We start from the raw sequence: 9,300 nt of genomic DNA, 5'->3' as shown, positions 1-9,300 counted from the left end.
TCAGTGTGTACTTTATCACACTAGCTCTTTCGAGTGGTGACTTGCTTGAAATATTTTCGTGAATATCCTGCTAGCACTATCCACACGACTATAATAAACTCATGCTGGACGCAACGTCACTGGGTGAATTCCTCGACTAGTCTATAATAAACTCATGCTGGACGCAACGTCGCTGGGTGAATCCCTCGACTAGTCTATAATATCCTCGTGCTGGACGTAACGTCGCTGGGTGAATTCCTCGACTAGTCTATAAAAAAGGTATACTCGAGTAATACCAAATTCTCTCGTGCGGGCCTGGTTGGGGAAGTAAGTTGGCTGGAGCGTGTTAAGAAAAAAAAATAATAATAATGAATCTACATGGACTTTAGATAGCGAAAGTTGATGGAGGGTCAACTGCGGGTAATCTTGATCCAGTGCAAGGAAAATGGCTCTTGAGAGCCCCTGTATCCTACCCCGTGCTGCTATACGCTTCCTTAATTGTTTACTTTAGTTGAAATCAATAATTGCTACTCGTTCTATGTAATTGCATGTTTTGGGCACCACTGAGCTTTAGCTCACCACACAATATTTGTTTTCCTTAACAGGTCCTGGAAATCGAGAGACTTGAAGTCTACCTTATCGTTTTGTAAATAGTACTACGATTTGTACTTGTACCTTTGTTTTGGGTTGTCACTTGAAGCTGGAAAAGTGCAAACCCTGTGTTTTGGCTTGTATGAAAGTGTTTAACTTTTATGATTCCACTTCATGGTTTGTAATGTATAAAGGTAGTTATACGTTAAGCTAGTTGGAGTTGTACCTTAAGAGTGAATGTTCAGATGTTGTTGGCCATGTTATCTCTGAAGTTAACGTGTGTTAGTATTCCAGTTTTGAAAGTTTGGCATGTTCGGATGGCGAATTGTGTTTTAGGTTAAGTTATATTGGAATGTTTGATTGGTTTGCTTGCGTGAGTCCTGGCGAGAGTTGGGCAGGCGACCCGCCAACCCTCTAGTTCGCCTTAGGGAGAAGTGGGGCCGCCACAAGTAGCACATGCTATTATACGAGCATAAATAAGCAAACCCCATGGCCATGCTATTCACAGCATTAAGGATAAGAAAAGCCCCACATCTCCATCCAAAAATTATTGGTGCATAGGGAACAAGGAAACATAACTCCAATTTGAAGCAAAACTATACTAGGTAGAAGGAACTTCTTTCTTCTTTCGTATGCCTCTTTCTTTTGTACATGGTATTTATTTTGTGAAAATTTCATAGGTGATGTCATTCAAGGTTTGTAGTAAATACGATACTTTTACTATATCGATATAAGCACTAAAAAATAGACTAGGTAGGCCTAAGTCGTGTTGTCCCAATCAATATTGTTTACTACAAAGCCTTCACTTTTTTTTTTCTATTGTGAAGGCAGAAATGGATTTGCACTTGACAGCAATGGATCAGCTGATGAACATGATGATTCTTCAACCTCAAGAAGGAAGAGGGAGAGAAAACAGTATCATCACCACTCTGCTGAACAAGTCCAACGACTTGAAGCGTAAGATTAGAAATTTCTCTTACTCTCCCTAGTACTATTTGTGCATATAAAGTTCCTAAGGATTATCTTGATGATCATGAAATACTAATACATTTTTTTGCAAAAACATTGCTTAAAGCTACTTAAATACACTAAAAACACATCTTTAATCTTCTTTGATATATCAATATTACTTGATTTTAGTAAATCATAAATAAAAAAGTTTGTGTTAATTATTTTGTTTTATGGTGCAAAACATAACTATTATCTCTCTTTTCTTCTATTGAAAGTGTTGGAATTTATATGTAAACCAATTTAGTGGTCAATCCTTTTTGCAAGATAATTATTATTTCTCTTGCTAGTTTATGTAGAGACAACAGTATTATTTACCATCTTGTACATTTCAATGAAACTTTCAAAAGTTTTAGTTTACATTTTACATGCTAGATCCTTTCTAAATCTTTGTGTATTTACTCTTTTCTATTTATTTTATTTCTTCATGTTTCCTTACAAGCATGATAGATTTTTATTAAATTTAAATTTTATGATGACCCATGTAAGTTTTTTTTTTTTTTTTTTTTGCATACACCTTGGACACCATGTATTTTTAAATAAAAGAAAAATACACCCATGTGAATTTATATGTCAACCCAATTTAGTGGTCAATCCTTTTTGCAAGAGAATTATTATTTCTCTTGCTTGTTTATGTAGAGACAACAGTATTATTTACCATCTTATACATTTCAATGAAACTTTCAAAAGTTTTAGTTTACATTTTACATGCTAGATCCTTTCTAAATCTTTGTGTATTTACTCTTTTCTATTTATTTTATTTCTTCATGTTTCCTTATAAGCATGATAGATTTTTATTAAATTTAAATTTTATAATGACCCATGTAAGTTTTTTTTTTTTTTTTTTGCATACACCTTGGACAGATATAGTTCATTTTGTTTTTGAAAAAATAAAAGAAAGTAGCACTTACATTATTCTTCTAATCCTACATCTTTACAAGATGTTTTGGTTGGTTTAACTTATGAAGGTTTTTCAAAGAATGTCCTCATCCAGATGAAAACCAGCGGAGACAATTAAGTAGAGAATTAGGGCTTGAACCCAGACAATCAAGTTCTGGTTTCAAAATAAAAGAACCCAAACAAAGGTATATTATTTCTTTTATATATATATATATATATTTAGCTCTTTTAAAATGCTGCTCCTTTTTTATCTTTTTTTATTTGGTGTCATTCTTCATGTGCAACTCATGTGGCAACCATTCAAGAGCACTATCATCAATGAGAAAACCACGTATTTCCAATATCTTTCGTTCTCTCGTAAAGGGTCTATGCATAACGTAGGGAGCAACTAATAGGTTGTGTACTTTTTTTTTAAAATCAATTCTATAAAGAATCAAAGTGTAGTTTCATATGGAAAAAGAAAACCATTTGTTTTTGTTTGTACCATTGAATCTTTGCTCTTATCCAATATTGGAAGAGTACGGAAGATATCTCCGAGAGTGTGACGTGAGTGTTTACGTCTTATTCCATACTTTGACTGCTTGATGCCGTGTCCCTATCTTCTTTTTTGATATTTTGATATTTAAGATTTCCTCTAAAAATACCAAGAATTGCTTCTCCTCTATTTTTTATCCGGTTATCAACTATAGCAAACTCTATAGGTGTATTTAGTCTTTCTCTGAATGTACATCTAATAATCATTTGGATAGAGCTTATATGAATCCATCCTATTTTTTCTGGTATTTTATCTAATTTGCTATAAACTACTCTTTGGTCACTTTCGCGGGCAAATAGCTTAGGGGGAGAAAAAGCACTGCTTCTTGCTACAAAATGGGACGAATGCATGAGATTCATTGGATGATTATTGGAATGTCCTTGTGCCTAAATATGTTTCTTCAAGTTCTGCACTTTTCCTTCATAATTGAATTAATGAGTAAATTTGATGTTTTTGGTTAAAAATATCTAAAAGCTCCTTCACATTTTTAATGAATATTTCATGTTCAAATCTTTGGACTCATTATCGAGGTTCCTGTCCCATTTCACATTCAAAAGAAATTGAGAATACTAATGATATATATTTACCTGATGAATATATTATCTTGATGTTGGTGAGTTGGGCTCGGCAATTTTAGACAGAGAAATAAGAATCCGTTGGGAAATGGAAACGGCGAGACCTATTTCTTTTTTTTTTTTTTATGGATAATGCTGCTTTTGGCAACAATATCTTTGATGGTTGTCACATGAGTTGCACACGCGGTCAAACTTTAGGAACTAAATATGATTTCAAATAAAAATTTAGGGACATTGAAAATCTCCACTATGATATGACTTTTTATTTTTTGTTGTTTTTTGGCATTTCCAGAGTCACAATGAACGAGCTGACAACAATGCCCTTAGAGTTGAAAATAACAGATTCTATTATGAGACTCTGAGAGAAGCATTAAGGCATCTTGTATGCCCAAAATGTGAGGATTTATCTTCTGGAGAAGAAGCAAGGCAAAGAAATCTAGAAAGATTACGAGTTGAAAATGCTTGGTTGAAACAATAGGTACCCTAATCTATCTTCATGTATCTAATTTTTTCAAATATAACTCATACAAAATCTTGGAATCAATTCCTAACTACTGCTGATTTATTTGTTTTGCTATGTATATTTGCAGCTTGAAAGGGCATCCCATGCAGTATCCACTTTTTCTAGAAGATCTGGAGTACTCGAATCTTATCTGTCCCGTGAAAATATTCTCAGGACTTCAATGAACACATTGTTACCTCAAAGGTTTTCTGAAGTACAAGGGATGGAAAAATCTGTCATGGTTGAAACTGCTGTTAATGCCATGGATGAATTATTAGAGCTTTTCCGAGGAAATGAGCCCTTATGGGTTAAGTCTCCAACTAAGGAGAGATATCTTATTCATCGCGAAACTCATGACAAGCTATATCCCAAAATATCCCATATCAATAGCTCTAGTTCTTGGATAGAATCATCAAGAGATTCAGGACTTGTGCCAATTACTACCAGGCACTTGATTGATATATTTCAAGATCCGGTTTACTCTAATAATATCTCTTGCTCCTTTTATTTTTTTTTCTTGTTTTTTCCCTTAATCCATCAAATATGAGATATGATTTATGATTTTACTTTTATTAGATTTAATAGCATGTATTCCATTTATGTTTTAATATCTTATTCATGTTACAGGAAAAATGGATGGATTTTTTTCCTACAATTGTCACCAAAGTTAGGACAATTGAAGTGCTTGACACAGGAAAAGAGGGGTGGTTCTCTATTTGTGGTATAATTATTTTGTAATTTTGCTTAATGGAATTTTAATTCCTTAGTAGCTATTAGAATGCAAAATTGATTAATTTTAAAGGATGTGTTAATGCATATGCACGAAAAATTGCACGTTCTTTCACCTCTTGTTGCACCTAGAGAGTTGGCATTCCTTCGTTATATCCAACAACTTGATTCAACAACATGGGTGATCGTAAATGTTTCCTATGATTCCTTTAAGGAGCTAGAAGATGCTTCTTCTTAAAAAACATGGATGTTTCCTTCCGGTTGCCTTATTCAAGACATGCCCAATGGAAAAGCAAATGCAAGTTCCAATGCTCATTTCATGGTTTCCATCATTTGTTTCGTAACTTCAGTTGAGACTTAAGATTGATCGAAACAAGTATAAACAAATATCATTTTACATGACAATTCATATATTTGTTTTTAATTTTTCTAACAAGATCTAATTCGTGCATATTGTGTGCTAAAAATGATAGAGTCAGTACCTGATCAAGTTTTAGACAGCATTAACCAAGAAATTGATAGTAGTAATTAGATTTTGACTAGAACTTAGGAACTGGATGTTGAGCCGAATTTAGGGAACATTGGCTCGGATACTAGAATATAACGACATTATTTAGAGCAGTTCTTGAAAAATAAGGATGATATTAGTTAGAGAATTTCCTGAGCAACATGTAAGTTTGGCTACAATATCTAGACGTAGTTTGGTCATTCTATTGTAGTTATAAAATCAGTGATAAGGTTTAGACTCGTAACTTTCTACTAATACTCTTAAAAGAATTTCAAAAGACACATAAAGTAATGATTACATACCAGTTACGAGCTACTTAGTTGCACTCGTCCAAGTATTAAAATTTGACTACAAAATTTAGTTAAAGTATCAATTTGTCATGTGGATGTTCATGTGCCTTAGTTTGAGGTTCTGTAATTCATTGTAATTATGTAGTATATAAAGTTTCTATGCCATGTATAAGAAAGTATGTTATTTGAGCAAATCAGTGTATTTGGTTCGTGCAAGAAATTAGAATTATTATATTTGCTCAATTTTTGAAAAGTAAATAAACATATTAAAATATAAAATTTTGAAAAAACTCCATCTGGATTGACTTATTTTTAAAAAATAAGTATTTCAAATACAATGTTACAATAATACACAAACAAAAACATATCATCCATACAATATATCAAATATTTCAAAAAATATTTATAGGAAAAGTTTTTCATATATATTATTACAGTAAAATATTTCAAAAATACCTTCAATAACACTTAATCCAACCGGGCATCAATCTCTACACCGCTGTCTGTTAATAAGTAGATCAACTGTTTATATATATATATATATATATATATATATTCACCCTAATATTTATATCCTTGTCCCTAGGTGGCATGGGTTGAACATGTTCAAGTGGATGATATATCTCTTACTCATCCTCTTTATAAAGATATGGTTTGTGATTCTCAAGCATATGGAGCCAAGAAATGGATTGTCACTTTGCAAAGGATGTGCGAGAGATTTGCATTTTCAATGGGACCAAGATCTACTCCTAGACATGAACTTGAAGGAGGTACTTACAAATCAAGTTTCTATTTAAAATTTTTTTAGAAACATTAATTTTTGAGATTTTATTCTAACTTTCTTGAGCTTTTGCTCTTAATTTCATCCAGTTATTGATGCACCTGAAGGTAGGAAAAGCCTAACAAAACTTTCTCACAAGATGGTCAAAAACTCCTGCCACATGTTAGCATGTTAGAGAAAGATCTCCCTCAGCTATCAGAATGGAACAGCAATGGGTTTCGAGTCTCGGTTCATAAAAGTGATACTTCTGGCCAGCCCAATAACATGATTGTTTGTGTTGCTGCGTTCCTACAGCTTCCAACTACCTTTGAGAATCTATTTGATTTCTTCAAAGATGAGCATGCAAGAGTTCAGGTTTTATTCCCTATTCACCAATTTTCTTGTTAATTATAGCATCTATTTTATCAAACATTTTTTTTAATTTAGTTGGAAATCATGAAATTTTTTTGGTTAGATCAAATGCAACCTTCTAAGATTTTTATTGGCCTCTGTTTAAATTAAAAAAGCATTTTGCACATAAACTTGCACGATGAATGCACTATAGCATTTTGTCTACATAGAGAATTGCAAGTTATGAGATTTTGGTCTTTAATAAAAAAAAAAATTAACCTATATATGGATAATTTTCCCTCAATATAATTTGGAGTGGGATGTTCTGTCTGATGGAAATCCTGTTCATGAAATTGCACATATCTCCACAGGCACTCACCCTAGAAACTCTATTTCCCTCGTGCAGGTAAACATTTTGATGTTTTATTTCTACTTGTAGTAAATATGGCTATTGACTTATAAACAGACCAGAAGTTCACTAATATCTAAAATGACATATGCATGTGCAAAATATGTTTTTTTTTTCAAATTTCTTGTATCATATGGCAATAAGCATTTTGAGTCTCTGATTAGTTTTCCATATATTAAAACCTATGAACACTTTTAATATTGACTCGTATACTATGATTAATTGCAGCCCATTAATCAAAAGGAAAACATGTTGATACTTCAAGAAAGCAGAATCGACTTGTTAGGGGCTAATCTAATTTATGCTCCAGTGCTAGTTTCAGCCATTACTTCTGCAACGAGTGGTAAAGACACCCGAGATACAGATGTTTTACCACCGGGCTTTATCATCTCAAGTGATGGAGTTGATGATAGTGGAATTAACTAGAGTTGGAGCTTCTTCTAGTTCTAACATGACAAGGATCGAATAGTTCACTACTCACTGTGGCCTTCCAAATAATGGTGCGACCTGACACATTTGCTGACCGACTAGTCACAGATTCGGTGGCCACAATTCATGCTCTTATAAGCTCCACTGTACAAAAGATTAGAGTAGCAGTTGGATTTAGGTTTGGGTGAATTTGATTGCTTCTGTAATGGGATTTTCTTGTTGGGATTTGAATATTAACATTTTTTAATTTGTTAAATCTCTACAAGGATGTTTGAGATGTTAGGGTGGTATTTATATTTTAACCGTTGGTGAAAATTATCACATATTAAACCCAAAATCTATATGGCGATAATTAAGAAATAAATTATAAATAAAATTGCGGAAGTGCATCTGGATTCATATCGACAAACTTGATACTTGAATCCCTAGAGATTTTGGGGTGGTCTTCCAAGCCAACACGTATTTGCCAATTCTTGAGAGAACCCTTTAGTTTCTTTCTGGTATCTTTCTTGACGCTGGGATATCAGGGAAGAGCTATTTTTGTGGTGCTAGAAAATACTACAAATAGAATGATACGTATGACTTGGGAACCATAAACTTATTTATAGGTAACATTCCTGTTACCTTTTGGAACCCTATTTCAGCCCATCATAGAAATAGGAGCTCTTAAATCTCTACATATTAAATGCCCACATCCTATTAGATACATTAAATCCAAATCATATTTGATCACTTTAATTGGATTTAATCTTATTTGACAGTTTGCAACCCATAATTCACATATAAGTTCAATGTTGGATTAAGGATCAAACAATCTCCCACTTGGACTAGATGTATAACCTTATAATTATGTTTAACAATTAACCATAAGCTCAAATTTACTGTCATTATTAAAATGTATCTGTAGCCAATTCGATCCATCAATCACACCAATATAGGATCAAAGCGGCTTTTGTTACAATTTCATAATTCAACCCATCAATGGTCACATATATCGATACAATTGAATGACATGAATCATGATGTGGATGTGTAGTATGAAATTTTCATGTAAGGTGATCAAAACATGCGTATTTTCAACTGGTCCACCTTAAATTTTTATGAGATCAAACCATACCAAAGTTAGAGTGTAAATAAATCCAAACTTTATTATGCATAAAATATCCTTAAAGCATTAATAACTGAAAAATATTATAAGAGTATTTAAAATATCAAATTCCCACTAAAACTGTACATCATTTAACAATATGACACCTATACGAGCAGTATGCTCATGAAACATTTTGAGTGGCAATCCCTTAGTAAGCGGATCCGTAACCATGGAGTTTGTCCCAATATGCTCTATCGATAACTGTTCACTCTGTACTCTTTTTTTAACAGCTAGGAGCTTGATATCTATATGTTTAGATTTCGTCGAGCTCCTGTTATTATTGGAATATAGGACTGCTGACTTATTGTCACAAAATAATTTAAATGATTTTCAATACTATCCATTACACGTAATCCTGTGATGAGATTTCGCAGCCAAATTTCTTGATTGGATACCTCATAACAAGCTATAAACTCTACAATCATAGTAGAAGATGCTATGAAGGACTGTTTAGCACTCTTTCAAGATATGACACCTTCAACCAACAAGTAAATATAGTTTGACATTAATTTCATAGTATCTTGATATCCAACATAATCGGAATCAGTATACCCAATGATCTCTAACTCATCTGGCTTTGATAC

At 33.0% G+C, this 9,300-nt stretch overlaps 1 pseudogene; it reads left to right on the top strand.

The window, feature by feature from the left end:
• The first annotated feature begins 754 nt into the window (after positions 1-754).
• LOC113699731 (homeobox-leucine zipper protein HDG11-like) lies at positions 755-7,754 on the top strand (annotated as a pseudogene).
• The last annotated feature ends 1,546 nt before the right edge of the window (positions 7,755-9,300 follow it).

Source organism: Coffea arabica, chromosome 7c, assembly GCF_036785885.1.
Source record: "Coffea arabica cultivar ET-39 chromosome 7c, Coffea Arabica ET-39 HiFi, whole genome shotgun sequence".
NCBI classification, from domain to species: Eukaryota; Viridiplantae; Streptophyta; class Magnoliopsida; order Gentianales; family Rubiaceae; genus Coffea; species Coffea arabica.
The sequence above is the reverse complement of the archived record's forward strand: the minus strand, read 5'-3'. Positions and strand labels throughout refer to the sequence as shown.